The sequence below is a fragment of the Gorilla gorilla genome, chromosome 21 (genome assembly GCF_029281585.2).
Source record: "Gorilla gorilla gorilla isolate KB3781 chromosome 21, NHGRI_mGorGor1-v2.1_pri, whole genome shotgun sequence".
Taxonomy (NCBI): Eukaryota; Metazoa; Chordata; class Mammalia; order Primates; family Hominidae; genus Gorilla; species Gorilla gorilla.
In genome coordinates this window covers 48,563,648-48,581,613 of record NC_073245.2, presented here as the reverse complement: position 1 = coordinate 48,581,613, position 17,966 = coordinate 48,563,648, and the positions used below count along the sequence as shown (strand labels likewise).

At 52.2% G+C, this 17,966-nt stretch overlaps 1 protein-coding gene across 1 annotated transcript in view; it reads right to left on the bottom strand.

Moving 5' to 3' along the window:
- Positions 1-1,352, bottom strand: part of DLGAP4 (DLG associated protein 4) — a 161,680-nt gene extending 160,328 nt beyond the window's left edge. Inside the window, exon 1 of the mRNA XM_019016943.4 lies at positions 1,263-1,352. The gene's annotated coding sequence lies outside the window, so the exon portion shown is untranslated. The remainder of the gene's footprint in view (positions 1-1,262) is intronic.
- Positions 1,353-17,966: the final 16,614 nt, after the last annotated feature.

Sequence of the window (17,966 nt, the reverse complement as noted above, 5' to 3'; positions counted from 1 at the left end):
AATTAATGGGGCCCTTTTCATGGTTAGTCATAATAAGGCTGGCGCCACCCCAGCGGGCAGCTCCTTGTTCTCATAGAAGCACTTCTACATACATTATCTACAGTGAACTTCACGGGTTAAAGAAACAAAAGATCCCATTACATTTGCATATTATACATATTTACGAATCTTTTCCCTTCTCATAACCATCCCATCAGGGAAGCTGGGCAGGCTCTAGCAGATGAGAGAATTGGGACCAGAGGGGCTGGCCACCTTGCTGAGGGCATGGGCTCACCGCAAGCCATCTGGGGCAGCAGGGACTGGCACTGGCCAAAAGGCCAGGAGGCTCTCGGGTCCTGCTGGTGTCTGGGTGGAGGGAGGTAAGAGAGGTTTCCCTTCTTCTCTCCCTCTTTCCTTCCTTCCACAGCTATTTACTGGGTACCCACTGTATGCCAGGCACAGGGCCAGCTGCTAGTTGGCCAGAGGGGAATGAAGCGGTTGTTCTTTGTCCTTGCAGAGCTAAGGCCAGAGAAGGAGGCAGATTTTACCCCAGTGGCCCCGTGTAGTGCTTCGTGGTGGCTGGGTGAGCCCGCGCGTAGGCCCCTTGACCTGGTTGAGCCTCTGTTTCCTCACCTGTGAACTAGATTGCTATGCCAGCAGAGCCTTGGGAGGCGGAAGGTGAAGAAAAGATGCAAGCAGCATGGTGAAGTGGTGGCACTGTGGTTGCACCTCCAGACAGACGGCTGGAGACGGGGCAGGCCCAGCACCTCATCCCGATGGCAAAGTGGGAGCTGGGGGAGCATGGGGAGAACAGGCCAGAGGGGCAGGAATGTAGGGCCCCCCAAGATTCAAGAATTCTGATGGCCTCCCCTCAAGCCGCCCTGGGGGCCCCAGAGGTTCTATGGCCTCCAGCACAGCTCACGGCTCCCTTCCTGTCCTGAGCCTATGTGCACAACCTGTCCCCGCCTGCTTGGGTGTGGCAAGAGCTGGCCTTTGAAGTGGACAGAGCTGGGCTTGCTGCGCACCCCAAGCAGGTGGCTTCCTCTCTCTGAGGCTGACTCCTCTGGAAAATGGGCGTGATCACCACACCCACCTCCTGGTTGTTGGGAGGACTGGCTAAGACAGGCCATTGAACTATAAATGGTGCCCAGACATATACAAACTCTCACTGAGGTCCCTCTGCCAGCATGTGGGTGCCAGTGGAAGTGAGGCTGGGCATTTCCCAACTGTGCCAAGCATGGGGGGCTGGTGAGGAGATAAGGCCTGCGGACGCAGTTACTTACCAACCAGGGACCTACGGGCACAGGAAACACGGCAAGCTGTCGGGGCCCAGCAGGCGTCAGCTCAGGAGCGGGCACTGGACCGAGGGCTGGCACACACATCCCTCTAGGCACTCGATCAGAGGTGCCGGCAGGAAGCAGCTTGGGACAGGGGCTCTGCCACCGCCCGGGGGCCACCAGGTCCTGGTCACACACAAGGCCCCAAGGTTCCTGGCAGAGGGGAGGCACGGGTGCCTGCAGGAATGGGGAAGAATGGTGATTAGGAGGTGCTGGAGGTAAGCCCTCCACCTGAGACCCTTAGACTGGCCCTGGGGACACGAGGGAAGGAGACGACATGGAGCAGTGGTCATAGAAACCCAAGTGTTTGCACAACACTACATTTTCCAGAGCACCCTGGCATCCCGGCTCATGTGAGCACCCACATTGTTTTTTTAGAGGCAAATTTGCATGTCATGCATATTTACAATGCCTTTCCCACCACCCACAGAATCCCCACAGCAGCCGGGAAGCTGGGTTCCAAAGGCTCAAATCCTTCCCTGTCTTGCTTCTTCCTCCTTTTCCCCGGATGGGAGAAGTTGGGAAAGGGGTAGGAGTCATGCAGTCCTGAGTTCAAATCCCAGCTCAGCCTCTCACACATGGGGTGACACCGGGGAGGCAGCTTCCCCTTTCTGAGCCTCAGTTTCCCCACCAGCCAAATGGGAACAAGAGTGCCTTCTCTGAAGGCTACTGTGAGGACTGAGAAGACAGTGCAGGTGAAATATTTGGCACATAGTATGTGCCCAATAAGCCCAATAAAGGCCCTTCTAAGAGGCCCTTCACTGCATCACCACCTCCATGTGGCACTCTCGTGTGAGAGCAGAGGGAAGCCAGGTGTCCCTCTCCACCCACTTCCCCTGAACAGGTGTCACTGCTCCTGCCTGGATCTTTAAATCAGCAGGAACCAGGCTGGGTGCGGTGGCTCACCCCTGTAATCCCAGCACTTTGGGAGGCTGAGGTGGGTGGATCACTTCAGGTCAGGAGTTTGAGACCAGCCTGGCCAACATGGTAAAACCCCGTCTCTACTAAAAATACAAAATTAGCTGCTTGAACCCAGGAGGCAGAGGTTGCAGTGAGCCGAGATGGTGTCACTGCACTCCAGCCTGGGCGACAGAGCAAGACTCCATCTCAAAAAAACCAAAACAAAAAACAAAAAACCCACGAATCAGCAGGAACCAGTCCTCTAGGGAGAAGAAAAAGGCCCCTCTATTCCGCACCCCTCCCAGAAGCCTTTTGGCTGCCCTGGAGGCCTCAGTGGAACACCCTCCCCTCACCCTCCACCCTCTCCCCTCCCATTTTACAGGTCAAGAAACTGAGACACAGAAGAAGCCGAGCTGGTGTGGGGACACAGAACCCGAGTGGTAGGTCGGGATTTGAACTCAGGCTTTCCACGTCTGAGCCCTGGGAGGAGAGGTCCAGGTCTAGGGGGCTCTGGGATGGGAGGAATAAGGAGAAAGGGGCGGTCGCTGGTCGGGGAGGCTCACCTTTCTCCCCTTGCTATCTCAGGGCCCTGAAAGGCCTCACCATCTCTCCTTAGCATCTGATCAAGAACCAAACCTCCAGAATCTACTCAGTGCCAAACCTGTAACAGGCTTTACCTCATTTCCTTCCTGCCACAGCCCTACAATGTCATCTCTATTTTCCAAAGGAAGCATCCAAGGCACGGAGAGCTTCGACAACCACACACCCAGGAAGAGGCAGGGCAGGGCCTCCAACCCAGGCACCTGACTCCAGGACGATGCAGCCTCCCCCAGGGACAACATCACCAAAGCAAGAAAAACAGGCATAGCCACCTGAATAAAAGTGTTAAGGAGCAGAAAAAGAAAATACAAACCCCAAAACATTCTGAGTCAGTAGACACAAATTCTCGAAGATGCATAAAAGATTTCAAGATTCACCATAAGGTGTGAAAATTGCCAGGGCGGGAAAGACCGGTGTTTGAGAAGATGCGTTCCTGACCGAGTTGTCACTTTTAGCCAAATTCACCCAGAGCCCAAAGCTGAAGGAAAAGAGGTGGCAACCAAGGGAGGTGGCCTGTGCACAGCACGGCAGGGTGCGGCAGGGCCCTGGCCTAGGAGCCCGAGGCCTCTTCAAATTCCCCACCTCTTCCTTGCTGACAGAACGGCAAGTCTCCTCCTTGATTCCTCCTTCTTCTTCTTCTTTTTTATTTTTTGAGACAGAGTGTTACTTTGTCGCCCAGACTAGAGTGCAGTGGTGCAATCATAGCTCACTGTAGCCTTGACCTTCTGGGCTCAAGTGACTCTCCTGCCTCAGCCTCCTGAGTAGCTGGGACTACAGGCATGCACCACCACACCTGACTAATTTTTGTATTTTTTGCAGAGATGAAATGTCGCTATATTGCCCAGGCTAGTCTCGAACTCCTGGCCTCAAGTGATCCATCCACCTCAGCCTCTCAAAGTTCTGGGATTACAGGCACGAGCTACTGCGCTTGGCCCCACTTCTTTATAATGGTCGGGAAGCACCATTATACAGTCTCTTGGGTCCGGGCCATCTGTGATGCTGTTGAAGATTCTGCAGCTTCCAACATGGATGAACTTTGAAATGTGATGCTAAGTGGAAGAGGCCAGACGCAGAAGACAGCACATGGCCTGATTCCATTTCAATGAAATATCCAGAACAGGTGCCACTGTACAGACGGAAAGTATATCTGGGCTGCCTCAGGCTTCCCGGTATGGGGACAGGGACTGAGAGATGGTGACAGCTAAGGGGTGTGGGGTTTCTTTTTGGAGGTAATGAAAATGCTCAAAAATGGATTGTGGTAACAGATACACAACCCTGTAAATATACTAAAAGCCATTAACTATACACTTTAATGGGTGAGTTGTATGGTATGTGAATTATATCTCAATTCTTTTTCTTTTCTTTAGAGATGGAGTCTTGCTATGTTGCCCAGGCCTGGCCTCAAATTCTTGGGTTCAAGGGATCCTCCTGCCTCAGCCTCAAAAGTAGTTGGGACTACAGGCATCAGCCACCACACCAAGTTAGTTTTTTAACTTTTGTAGAGATGGGGATCTCATTATGTTGCCCAGGCTGCTCTTGAACTCCTGGCCTCAAAGGGTCCTCCCACTTTGGCCTCCTGAATAGCTGGGACTACAGGTGTGTACCACCATGCTCAGCTTCTATATCTCAATTATTAACACTTAAACAAAACAAAACAAAACAAAACAAAACAAAACAAAAAGATTCTGCAACTTCCCAATAGGCAGTTATCCTCTGGGAACCTGTGGTCCTTTGTGGTCCTTGTATGTCATATTCTCCTCCTCCAGGAAGCCCTCCCTGGCCCTGCAGCACCCTTCCCTCCTGCCCGTTACTGGCTCCTAGAGCTCCCTCGGCTTCTCCTCACCACTGCTCATGCTGATGTAAGGTAACCATTGCCACGATCATTGGCTGACACAGCCTCCTCCATCGGCCTGGCACACAGGAGGTGCTCCAGAAATGTTTGTTGATTGAATAAATGAGACAAAATTCCAAACCCTAGGATGCACATACGGCTTCTGGCCCTGGCTCTATTACCTTCCAGCCGAGCAATCCCAGGCAAATCATGGAACTGCTCAAGTTTCAATACCTACCTCAGGGTAGCCAGGGATTCAGACGGAAATGGACATGGAAAGTTCTTTATGAAGTGGCTCCTTCCACAGCTGCCCCCATCTCAGTCAATGGAATCCTGCCCTTCCAGCCACTCAGGCCCAGGCCAAACTTGAGGCCTCTCCCACCCTCCCCTCTCACACGCAAGCCATCAGCAGTGCCACCGGTCCTCCTTTCCCCACCCTGCTGCCACCGCTGTGGACCGAGCCACTGTCACCTCGTGCCTGGATTATTCATGCCCTCTCTGGTGTCCTACTTCTGACCTTGCTCCCAGCACAGAAGCCAGAGGAAATGCTCAAGGAGTATAAAGCTGCTATGACTCCTTGTATTCAGCTCCACACTCCCCATGGCCTCACTGCACCTCAAGTAAAAGCTGACAGCCCTGCAGACACCACGGGCAGCCCTGCGCCACCTCTGGTTCCCTCCCCCACCTGCTCCTTTTGCCCTAGCTATGCTGGCCTTTGGGCTGTTCCTCAAATATACCAGGCACGTGCCTAGCTCAGGGCCTTTGCACGTGCTCTTGCTCTGCCTGGAATGTTGATTGTGTTCAGATGTCTGTGAACCTTACCCCCTCACTTCCTTCAGAATCTTTGCTGAGACCTGATCTTGTCATTGAGAGGGAGTTTTACCCTAGCAGGAGGACTCAAAAGTATGAACTCCAGGTAAAAATCCAGGCTCTGCCAGTTACGTGGCTGCATGACCTTGGGCAAATATCTTCTCTGCAACTCAGCTGCTCATCTCTAAGATGGGGGTAGTTATAGAGCCTTCTTCATATGGTGGTTGTGAGGCTCAAATGAATTCAGCAAGTGTGACCTGTGTGTCTGCTACACTCCCCAGCCCTCCACAGCACATTCTCTGGGCCTGTCCCTGCCTGCTTTCCTGTTTTTCTCGGCCCATATCATTATACAACAGGCCATGTAATTGCATAATTTATCCTGATCATTGCCTGCTCCTCTCACTAAAGTGTCAGCCCCGAAGGGTAGAGAGTTCTGTCTGTTTCATTGCCACACGCTGTACCTGGCACATGGAGGTGCTCCGTGAATACTTCATTGAACAAATATTTTCAATACTGGAGATATTTCTTGACCAATTGTCATGAGCTCTGGGTTTTCCCTCCTTCCTTGTCGCAGATGTGACATTTCTCTTTCCAGCCCAGCTCACACCTCTGAGCTCCAAATTCCTACAGCAGCTCTGCTGGCCATCTGTGGACAGACACTGTGTACTCCATGTGTCCAGAGCCCAGTCTGTGACCTTCCCTGGAGACCATGCCCTCATCCCAGTATCATCTAACCTGGTCACCCTCAGGCGACCAGGAAGCCAGGAGGCTTCTATTCTTCTTCCTTCTCCTCTTTCACTCACCCAGAAGTAAAGCCCAAGACTATGTCCTATCTTTTTTTCTTTTTTCTTTTTTTGAGACAGAGTCTCACTCTGTTGCCCAGGCTGGAGTGCAGTGGTGCGATCTCGGCTCACTGCAACCTCTGCCCCCCAGGTTCAAGCAATTCTTGTGCCTCAGCCTCCCAAGTAGCTAATTTTTGTATTTTTTCTAGAGATGGGGTTTCATCACGTTGGCCAGGCTGGTCTTGAATTCCTGACCTCAGGTGATCTGCCCGCCTCAGTCTCCCAAAGTGCTGGGATTACAGGTGTGAGCCACCATGGCTGGCAATGTCCTATCTTTTTTTTTTTTTTTTTTGAGACAGAATCTCGCAGTGTCATCCACGCTGGAGTGCAGTGGCGTAATCTTGGCTCACTGCAACCTCCGCCTCCCGGGTTCAAGCGATTCTCCTGTCTCAGCCTCCTGAGTAGCTGGGACTACAGACATGCACCACCACGCTCCGCTAATAATTTTTTTGTATTTTTGGTAGAGATGGGGGTTTCACCATGTTGTCCAGGCTGGTCTCGAACTCCTGACCTCAAGTGCTCCACCTGCCTCAGCCTCCCAAAGTGCTGGCATTACAGGCATGAGCCACCATGCCAGGCCATGTCCTATCTTTTTAAAAAACCTCCTACACATCCCTCAAATCCCCTCCCCTTGATCCCCCAGAGTCGCCCCCGTCCGGGCCAGTACCATCTCTTGTTCGGACACTGCACCAGCTTCCTCCCTAGGTGCCCGGCTTCCTCCCTGGCCCGTCTTCTCTGCAGTAGCCAGAAGGATCTTTTCAAAACGCATGTGGAACAAATGAACGCCTCACTCTGCAAGCCTGAAAAGCCAAAATCCTTGCTGACACAAAAAACAAACCAAACAAAGCTTTTCAAAAGAATTCGACTCAGGGCTCCTCGAATAATGAATGGTCTCCCAAACCTTGCCACCTCAGGCCCAGTTAAAATGGTATTTGTTGCACAAAAATTTAATTTACAAAATGGATTTACACAGAACCTTTTAGCTCAATAAATATTTGTAAAGTTGAACTGAAATGGAAAAATAGTTTTTTTAAAATAGCACTGACGGAGTTCCCTCATGCCCTGGGGGCTTCTTACACCCCCAACACCTTGTTTCTCCTCTCCGCAAGACTCTTCTGTTGCTCTGGCACTCCTGGCTTTTCTATCTGGGGGACTATAACTCTTCCCCCTCCTTTGCTGGCTCTGAGATGTGGCTGTTCCTCTGTCCTGAGTCCTTCTCACCCCATGCCCAGCTCCCAGGTGGTGACGCCATTGGCCCCCACGACTCGAATCACCACCCATACTGACCTCCTGAGTCTCTCTGTGCAGCCCGATGTCACCTCTGAACCTGAGGCTCATCTCCCCAGCGGCCTCCTGTACCCTTGGCCCGTCACACCCCCATGTCCAAAATGGACCGCATCCCCTTCTCCCCTAAACCCACCCTGCCCTGATGACACCATGATTCACTCAAGACCCCAAGCTAGAAAAGTAGGCATCACCCTAGACCCCTCCCTGCCGCCATCCCTCCCCATGTCCAGCCCCCCAGCTCTGCTCAGGCCCTGGCCCCCTGAGGGCACTGCAGCACATGCCACCCACCCACTCCTCCACCAGTCTGTCCACCCGCCCCTTGGTTCACCCTTCATCCACTCCCCCCACCCTTCCAGCTACTCATCACCCACCCACCAAGCCGCCACCCACAATTCGCCATGGCCCTGACGCCCCAAGCCACGTGCAGGACTTTATGACATGAAAACGACTTAGACCCATTCCCGGCCTCGGGGTGCTCACACACCAGAACGGGGTCGTGGCAGGTGAACAGGAGTCTGCAGAGGCTGGAGGGGACCAGGAGTGTGAACAAGGGCACAGACATTGGAGGGAGACACCTGGGATGTCTGAGGAACTTGACTAGAAGAAGATGAGGAGTGACCGAGATGAAGGTGGAAAGGGCAACTGAGGCTAGCTCCACACAGCCTGGAGGACTGGGTCAGGGGCTGGACTTTATCCCAGCATTGACTCTGTGGAGCTAAACAGCCTGGGGTCAGATACCAGCTCTACCGCCTCGTAGCTGTGTGACCTTGGACAACTGGCCTCAGTGTTCCCTGTCTGCAAAATGGGAATAATAACATACCTATTACAAAGGGTTGCTGTGAGGGCAGAGCTAATGCATACACATAGTATATATCTTAGCACAGTGTCTGGTAGACAGGAAATGTTCAAGGAGTATAAAGCTGCTATGACTCCTTGTATTCGTATTATGATCCCCTAATCAGCTAGTAGACAATGGAGTTTTATGCAGAGAGGACACATGCCCCTACCCAGGATTCAGTGGGCTGGCCCTTCCTCCCAGCCTTACCAGTTCTAGCCTTGACCTCACCTACCAACTGCTCCAAGCCAGTCACACCCACTGGCCACTGCTCCAGATCAGCCCCCAGTGCCCGATGAACTCCCACCATGCCTTGCCTCATTTTGAGAAGCTTGGGCAGTGGCTCCAAGCTGCAAGGGCCTGGGAGGCGTCCCCTCCGGCAATGTTCTGATAGGAACAGCCTGTGCAGTCTCTCACAGCTCTAGGAACACCGCTATGTGCCTCATAGCAGGTCCTTGCACGCAGTACCAACTGGGAAGCCCTTTACCTAGCTTTCTCCTTGAACCCACAGCTTTGTGTAGGCCACAAATGAGGACACCGAGCCTCAGAAAGGAGAAGGAAGTTCCTTTGCCTCAGGCTACACAGCAAGCAAATGGCTGAGCAGGGATTCCAACTCTGGGTCAGACTCCAGAGCCCCAGATCTCTCCCCTAAGTCTCAGAAGCCCCTGTGGAAGGATCAGGGCTTAAAATAACACATGGGCATGGATTTTCAAGGCATGGAGGAATGCTGTCCAAGAGAATTTGTGCCATGATGGAAATGCTCTAATCTGTGCTCTCCCATAGGGTGGCCGTGAGCCACGTGTGGCTACTGCACATTGGAAATGTGACTAGTGCAATTAAAAGACTGATTTTTATACAAAAATTAGCCAGGCATTGTGGTGGCATGTGCCTGAAATCCCAGCTACTTGGGAGGCTGAGGCACGAGAATTGCTTGAATCTGGGAGACGGAGGTTACAGTGAGCCGAGATCGTGCCACTGCACTCCAGCCTGGGTGACAGAGACTCTGTCTCAAAAAATAATAATAATAAAAATTAAATAAAATACAAAACTTATTTTTAAATTTAATTTGAAGTTCAATAGCCACATGTGGCTCATGGTTACCCTACTGGATAGCTCAGGGCCAGGTAGCTTTTAGCATTCTCAATCCCAGACTGGAAGGACTGGAACTGCTTGAGTTCCATTTCTTCTTGAGCATTTCTGCCATGCTCATATTTTTTAAAAACTCACAAAACATTTTGTCAATTTGTCAGAAAGATTTCTACCATGATCTACCTGGTTCCTGCTTTTATAAACTGAGGCTGACCAGCACCTTCAAGTTAACTTTTTCTTTTTTTTTTTTTTGAGACGGAGTCTCACTCTGTTGCCCAGGCTGGAGTGCAGTGGCGCCATCTCAGCTCACTGCAAGCTCCGCCCCCTGGGTTCACGCCATCCTCCTGCCTCGGCCTCCAGAGTAGCTGGGACTACAGGCGTCCACCACCACACCCGGCTAATTTTTTGTATTTTTTTTAGTAGAGACAGGGTGTCACCGTGTTAGCCAGGATGTGCTCCATCTCCTGACCTTGTGATCTGCCCACCTCAGTCTCCCAAAGTGCTGGGATTATAGGCGTGAGCCACTGCACCCAGCCAAGTTAACTATTTCTTTACAATTCAAAGTCCTTCAAGAAATAGTTGCCGAACCCCTGCTCTGGGCCAGGCACTGCAACACATGTTGGGGACAGGAGCCCAACATGCTTGTCCCTGTCCTCAGGTACTCAGGGTCTGGCAGGAGAGGAGATGTGCCATACATTAGGTTCCACAACAGAGTAGCGTAAGAGTGAGGTTCATGCATCAGCTGGGGAGCCACGAGGACGGGGATGGACTCAGCTGGAGGAGTGAGAGGAGGGACAGTGACGTGGGGCCACTGCACTGCAGTTTGCATTTTCATATCCACTGTCTCATGCGTGCCTCACTGTGGCCCCATGGGGGAGGTTGGGCCTCGACTGGTTTCTGGTTTTCTGTGTCCTGGATTCACTTCCAGAATTAGCAGTGAGTATGGGCCACAGCCCTAAACCCCAGGACATGGCAGCCAAGAACCATACAGCCAGTGACAGCAGAGCTGGCTCGGACTCCCTGTCCAGTGCTCCCCTGAATCCACCACAGTTGCTTCTTGGGAGGGTTCACTCAGAACCCAGCCAGCTGGTACCCAAATTTATTTTCAGTTGAGAACCTAGAAGTCAGATGTTCCCTAAGCCCTCCAAAGGGCTAGTCTTGTAAAACCTTAAACTTTCCGACGGGATCCGCGGCCCCCTCACCGGCCATCTGGTCTCCTCCCGTCCCACTTGCTGACTTCCAAAGTCTGTGGAAAATATTCACTTTAATGACATTTCCCTGTAATCCCTTTGTTTCTATTCCGCACTCTCAGGGCCTGCCACAGTGGCCCACTCTCGCCTGCCCTACTTTTCTTTTCTCGGAACCATTCTCTGACCTCATCGTTGGTTCATTTTGTTCATCTTAGGAGGCATTTCTATGCACTTCCTAAAGATGCTCCTGCCTGGGGTCTTTGGGCCTTGGAAACTCAAGCAGTTCCAGTCCTTCTATGTCCCCTTGTTCACACCGAGCTCTGACAGTCCACAGCCATGCTCTTCCTCCCTGCCTTGTTCAAACCTTCTTTGGATTCCTCACAGTGGCTTTGCAGCAAAAGGCAGAAATACTGTATTGCAAACCAACACTTCTTGAGCCCCAAGGGCTTATGGGAGCCCTGACCCAGGTTGGGGTGATTTTAGAAACAACAAAAAAGGAGGCGAGGCTTTGGCTGGGCCTTAGAGGATACACAGGTGTCCACTAGGTGGGCAAAGTGGGAAGGGCATTGGAGGCAGAAGGAACAGCTGGTACAAAAGGCGGGAAGAGGGACAGAGCACGCCATGTTTGGGAACTTCTGCACAAGTCAGGTGCTGGTCTGTGTGCTCTGGGGGAGGAGGAGAGGAGACAGGGGAGAGACGGGGCTGGAAATGCAGGTGGGGGCTCGCTCACGAGGGTCCTGCAGTGCCAGTCCAGGGAGTCTGGCCTTTACCCTGGGAGCAATGGGGGCTTCGTCAAATGTGTGTGGGAGAAAGATCACCCAGCAGCTTTGTGGGGTAGTCTAGAGGTGGGTGGCGAGATCCAGGCGAGAGCTGACAATGGTTCACCTAGGATACCGGGGCCTGAAGACAGCAGACAGATTCAGGAGACACGTAGACTAAAAAATCAATCCAATTTGGGGCTGGTTTGATGTGGGGAATGAGGTAGAGGGAGGATTCAGGGATGATTCCCAGATTTCTGTCCTGATGACTGGGGGATATACTGAATACTAAGCTTTTGGTTATAATAGGGGCCTGAAACTTTTTCTTAAAAGGCTGATGGTGAATATTTCAGGCTTGTAAGCTGTATGGCACTGCAAAGCAGCCATTGACAATACATTAGTAAGTGGCGTGTTCTAACATTTTTTTTTTTTTTTTTTTTTTTACAAAAACAGGCTGCCCATAGGCCATAGTTTGCTGACCCCTGAGATACAAACAAGAACAACAACGGGCCAGGCGCGGTGGCTCACCCCTGTAATCCCAGCACTTTGGGAGGCCGAGGCACTGGATCACTTGAGGTCAGGAGTTTGAGACCAGCATGGCCAACATGGTGAAACCTCGTCTCTACTAAAAATACAATAATTAGCTGGGCATAGTGGCAGCCGCCTGTAATCCCAGTGACTCGGGAGGCTGAGGCAGGAGAATTGCTTGAACCCAGGAGGCGGAGGTTGCAGTGAGCCAAGATCGCACCATTGCACTCCAGCCTGGGTGACAGAGCGAGACTCCGTCTCAAAACAAACAAACAAACAAACAAACAAAAACAATGAAACCATCTCAAGCTGGCTTTAACGATAAAGTGAATTGATTGATCCATGCAACTGTCTGGATTTGTGGTGTACTTCAGGCATAGTTGAATCAGGGTTCGAGCTTCTTAGCCCTGTCCTCCTCCATGCGTCAATTACATCCTAGAGCTGGCTTTGCTAATGCACACAGGGTGTCTGCTCCAGATTTAACAAACATATTATCAGGGGCATGAAAAAGGGCAGCTGTTCCAGCGCTAGTCCTAAGAGTCACTCTGATTGGACTGGCCTATCTCACTTGCCCATCCAGGAACCAATCATCAGGCCTAGAGGATGGAACACACTGATTGGCCTAGCCTGGGTCATGAGCTCTATGCCCTGATTGGCTTACCCTGGGGCCTGAGCTCTATCCTCACGGGAGGGGTGGAGTCAGTTTCCCTACAGCTGTGTGGCTCCTCAACGGGAATCAAGGTCTGGTGGGATGGAAAAGGGAGGTTATACGAGAGAAATGAAAACATATGTCCCCATGAAGACTTGTACGTGAATGTTCATAGCAGCATTATTCATAATAGCCCCAAACTGGAAATAATTCAAATGCCCATTGACCAGCAAACAGATAAGCAAAATGTGGAATGTCCATAAAATGGAATATTACTCAGCACTAAAAAGGAATAAAGCACTGATACATGCAACAATATAGATGAACATCAAAAACATTATGCTGCTGGGCTCAGTGGCTGACGCCTGTAATCCCAATACTTTGGGAGGCTGAGGCAGGAAGACTGCTTGAGCCTAGGAGTTTAAGACCAGCCTGGGCAAAATGGTGAAACCATGCCTCTACGAAAACCACAAAAATTAGCTGGGCATGGTAGCACGCATCTGTAGTCCCAGTTACTCAGGAGGCTGAGGTGAGAGGATCGTTGAGCCTGGGAGGTCGAGGCTGCAGTGAACCACGATTGTGCCACTGCACTCCAGCCTGGAAGACAGAGTGAGACCCTGTCTCTTAAAAAAAAAAAAGAAAGAAAAAAGAACAAGAAAAAAAATCATTATGCTGAGTGAATGAAGCTAGACGTGAAGACTACATGTTATATGTCTCCATTTACTTCCTTTTTAGAAAAGGTAAAACTATAGAGACAAAGCAGATCAGTGGTTGCCTGGGGCCAGGGGTGGGAGTGGGGACCAACTACAAATGGACAGAGGGAACTTTTGAATTGTGGTGTTGGCTGCACATTGCATAAATTTATTAAAACTCATCAAAGAGAATGCTTAAAATAGTCGGATTTTATGGCGTGTAAACAGCCCTTCCATAAAGTTGCTTGTTTTGATTTTATCTGTTTTGTTTGTATCTGTTTTGTTTTGTTTTCTGTAGACAGGGTCTCACTCTGTCACCCAGGCTGGAGTGTAGTGGGGTGATCATAGCTCACTGTAGCTCTGAACTCCTGGGCTCAATCAGACCTCTCACCTCAGCCTCCTGAGTAGCTGGGACTACAGGCACATGCCACCATGCCTGGCCAATTTTTTTCTTTTCTTTTTTTCATTTTTAAGAGATGAGGGGGTCTCACTATGTTGTCCAGGTTGGTCTCAAACTCTTAGGCCCAAGTGACTCTCCTGCCTCAGCCTCCTGAATAGCAGGGATTACAGATACAAGCCACTGTGCCCAGCAATACAGCTGTTTTTTAAAAAGGCTGGTGGAGATGCAGTGAGGGGATCCTGGGTGCAGCCACGAGGGTCAACTCCAGATAGTGCCACTCACTAGTCAGGGGACAGAGTGGCAGGAGAAGACCTATGGACAAATGCAGGAGTCAGTCCGGATGTGCTGAGCAACTACAAATGGACAGAGGGAACTTCTGAATTGCGGTGTTTGTTGTGCACTGCAAAAATTTATTAAAACTCATTAAAGAGAATGCTTAAAATAGGTGAATTTTATGGAGTGTAAACAGCACTCAAATAAAGCTGTTTGTTTGATTTTGTTTGTTTTGTTTTCTACAGATGGGGTCTGGCTCTGTCACCCAGGCTGGAGTGCAGTGGGGTGATAACAGCTCACGGCAGCTTTGAACTCCTGGGCTCAATCAGGACATTGGGAACGCGGTCCAGGAGAACTCCAGGGAAAGGCCAGGGGTGGAGCTGCAGGTATGGGGACTGTGGGTGTTCAGAGGGACACCAGTGGAGTTGACAAGTCCCCCAAAGAGAATGTGGCCTGAGGCGGGAGGCCGGCCGGCACAGAACTCTGTCCTTCCTACGGCCATCCCCACCTGACCCCTGCTGGCCTCCCGTTTTGTTCTCCACAGTTGTCAAGGGGCAGCTGGGGAAACAGAGCAGGTGCTCGAGGGAGCTGACCTGGATGCAAACCCACTTCTGCCCCTCATTTGCTGGGTGACCTTAGGTAAGATGCTCAACCTCTCTGACTCAGATGGACATGATGATGGCACAGCTGTGGACAGGAGCACACAGGACATTCTGTACAGAACTGGATCTATAGGAAGCCCCTGGCAGGTGTGGCCTCCTGCCCCTTGGGCCAAGCCAGTCATCAGAGCTGCTGCAACTTCTCACTGCCTTTGCCGGCTCCTCTTCCTCCGCTGGTCCCCTAAGTTCCTTAGAGTTCTGAATGGCAAAGTGGCGGACACAGGTTGGAGCCCCAGCTCTGTTCCAACTCTTGTGACCAGGGCAAGTCTCTCTCCAGCACCAGGCCTCAGCTTCCCCAGCTGCATGGCTCCTGGGCCCCCTGTGGCCTGCATGTGCTGAGTTTGTAACCAGGTGCTTAGAAGAAATGCTTCTGCCCTTCATGGTGAAAAGAAAAAAGAGTCCTCAAAAAGGTCAGCAGCAGAAAAAAGGCCCCAGTGCTGGGGAGACAGCAGAAGGGGCCTTCCTTCTCCTGCCTGGCCATGGAGAAGACGCACCTGGGCACTGAAGCCCAGCCCAGCCCAGATGCTGACTCAGCCACTTTTCAGGGACAGCTGAGGTCACCGTGTGACTCCTGCCAGAGCCGCCCCCTCTCAGTCATCCCAGCAGGACCTGCTGCAGGGCAGTGTGGGTGGGAGGGGGTCTTCCTCTCTCTGAGCCATGGCTGCCCTGTCTAAAACCCCTCCAGGAAAGCCGCTCTGCAGGCCCAGCTTTCTCCCCACCCTCTGCTCTGAGCTCATCGGGTACCCCTGGCCACCCCTTCTCCCCATTTTCCATGGTTCTAGGCCACCTGGAGTCTCTGAGGCTGCCCCTGCATCTCCATGGGAGATGCCAAAAGGACGAGTCACCAGAGTCAACGAATCAAGGTCCAGAGAGGGCAGGTGCATTAGCAAGGCCACACAGTGGACACAGGAGGAGGTGAGGGCAGCGCAGAACCTGGGCCTCCTGAGCAGCCACTCATTTCCGTAGCCCCCCTCTTGCGGATGTTATGACAGCAAGAGTCCCGTTCTTTATGTCTTTATAACTCAGACCAACATCTAGACTTTCAGTTCACCAGACATGCTTCCCGTCACCCACACCTCCCTGCCTGAAGAGACCCCAGCTCTCACTCCCTGGTGACCCTTCCAGCCTCCTATCCTGCTCACTGGCACATCCAGCCTGGCCTCCCCCAAACTCTAGACATCTCCGTGCAGCACTGCCGGCTGGGCCTGTCCACCTGGATGTCTACAAGGTATCAGACAATTTTCACCACCTTCCCTTCCTCTCCTGAACCTGCTCCTCCTGTAGTTTTCCCCATCCCACTTGAGGGTAGCTCTAGTTTCTTTTTCTCGGGACAAAAACTTTCCCGTCTTGCTGTACTCCTCTCTCTCGCCCCACACTCAGTCCTCCAGGAAATCCTGCTTCTCTTCCCTTCAAAGTGTCTCTAGAATCCAGCCGGCCCTCCCCACCCCAACCTCTGCCACCGAGTCCCAGCCACGGTCACCTCTCCCCCAGATTAGAGGCCCCATGGCCTCCCTGCCTGCACTCATGACCCCTTCAGCCCAGTCTCCACACTGCAGCCAGATAGTCCTGTTGAGACACAGTCTCTGCTCAAAGCCCTCAGTGGCTCGCATCTCACTGAGTGGAGGCTGAGACCTCACCCTGGCTTACAGGGCCCCACAAGGTCTGGTCCCCATGTGCATCTCTGCCATCGCCCACTCTCACCATCATGCCCTCCTTCCCCAACTCTGGCCTCCCAGCTCTTCTTCAGTTGCAGCTGCTCCACCCCAGGCCCTTTGCACTTGCTGTTTCCGCTGCCAGGACCACTCTTCCCTGGATCACCCGGGGTTCTCTCCCTCCCTCATTCCCCTGAGCTTCTGTAGCTGTCACCTCCTCAGAGAGGCCTTCCTGGACCCAGACCAGACACCCTGTCTCACCTGCCTGCACTTCCTCGCACTTTGTCCTGGCCGTTTTGCTTCTTAGCACTCACACCACCCGGCCGGCAGCGCATCACGCCCACAGGTGGGTTTGGAGGAGCCCCCATTTCTAAAGCGAGCTCTAGGTGGGGAGACATTGTTTCTCTTCCCCACCAACACATCTGCAGCCCCCAGCACAGTGTCTGGGGCATAGTAAGTGCTTAGGAAATATCCATCGAACAAATCAAAGACTGTGACCTTGCACCTGCCCTGCTGTCTCGTAGGGCAGTGGTCCCCAACCTTTTCGCCACCAGGAACTGGTTTCATGGAAAATAGTTTTTCCACAGATGAGGGGGGCTGGTTTCCGGATGATTCAAGCGCATTACATCTATTGTGCACTTTATGCTATTATTATTACATTGTAATATATAATGAAATAATTATACAACTCACCATAACGCAGAATCAGTTGGAGCCCTGAGCTTATTTTCCTGCAACTAGATGGTCCCATCTGGGGGTGATGGGCAACACTGACAGATCATCAGACATTAGATTCTCATAAGGAGAGCTCAGCCTAGATCCCTCACATGTGCAGTTCACAATAGGGTTCGAGCTCCTATGAGAATCGAATGCCGCCGCTGATCTAACAGGAGGTGGATCTAACAGGCCCGCCACTCACTTCCTGCTGTGCAGCCCAGTTCCTAACAGGCCACGGACCAGCACTGGTCATGGCCCAAGGGTTGGGGACCCCTCTTGTAGGGGGTCTGCCATTTATAAGTACGGATGACACCCCAGGTCTTGCCCTCCCAGAAAAGATGGCACAAAGATGGCAGTAATCCCAACAGAGTGGGAGCAGTGGGTGCCACTCCCTCCTCTGTGCCAGGCAGGGGGGCCCCCAACCACTCCAGGAGCAGCCTCTCTTACAATCCCCATTTCACAGAAGAGGAACTGGAAGTTGTGAGAGGTGAAGTCACTCGCCGGAGGGCAGGCGGCACACGCTGGAGTTGAGATTAAAGCTTAGATGTGTCTGGGCCCACAGACACCTCTGAACCAACAATGCAGCTGCCCCAGTGTGGCACCTGACTCCCTAGGCCTTTGGGATTCCAGAGTGAGGGGCTTGTGGTGCTGGCAGGGACAGCCCTCCTTCCCCCAATCACAAGCAGCCTCTGGGGCAGCAGAGGCCCACAGCCCACTGAGGAAGGAGTCAGGCAGTGAGGGACAGTCCCCTCCAGCATCTGCAAAAGGGAGACTGAGCCAAACTGGTCAGCAGTCCTCAGCACACATCACATCTCTGCCATCTGCTGTGAGAAGCACTTTGTGATCACCTACTGTGTGCAGAGGCCTGGGCTGATACTTTTTGGAACAAAGGAGGTCATGATAGGCCCCTTCCCCACCTGCTGCCCTGGTACAGAGGG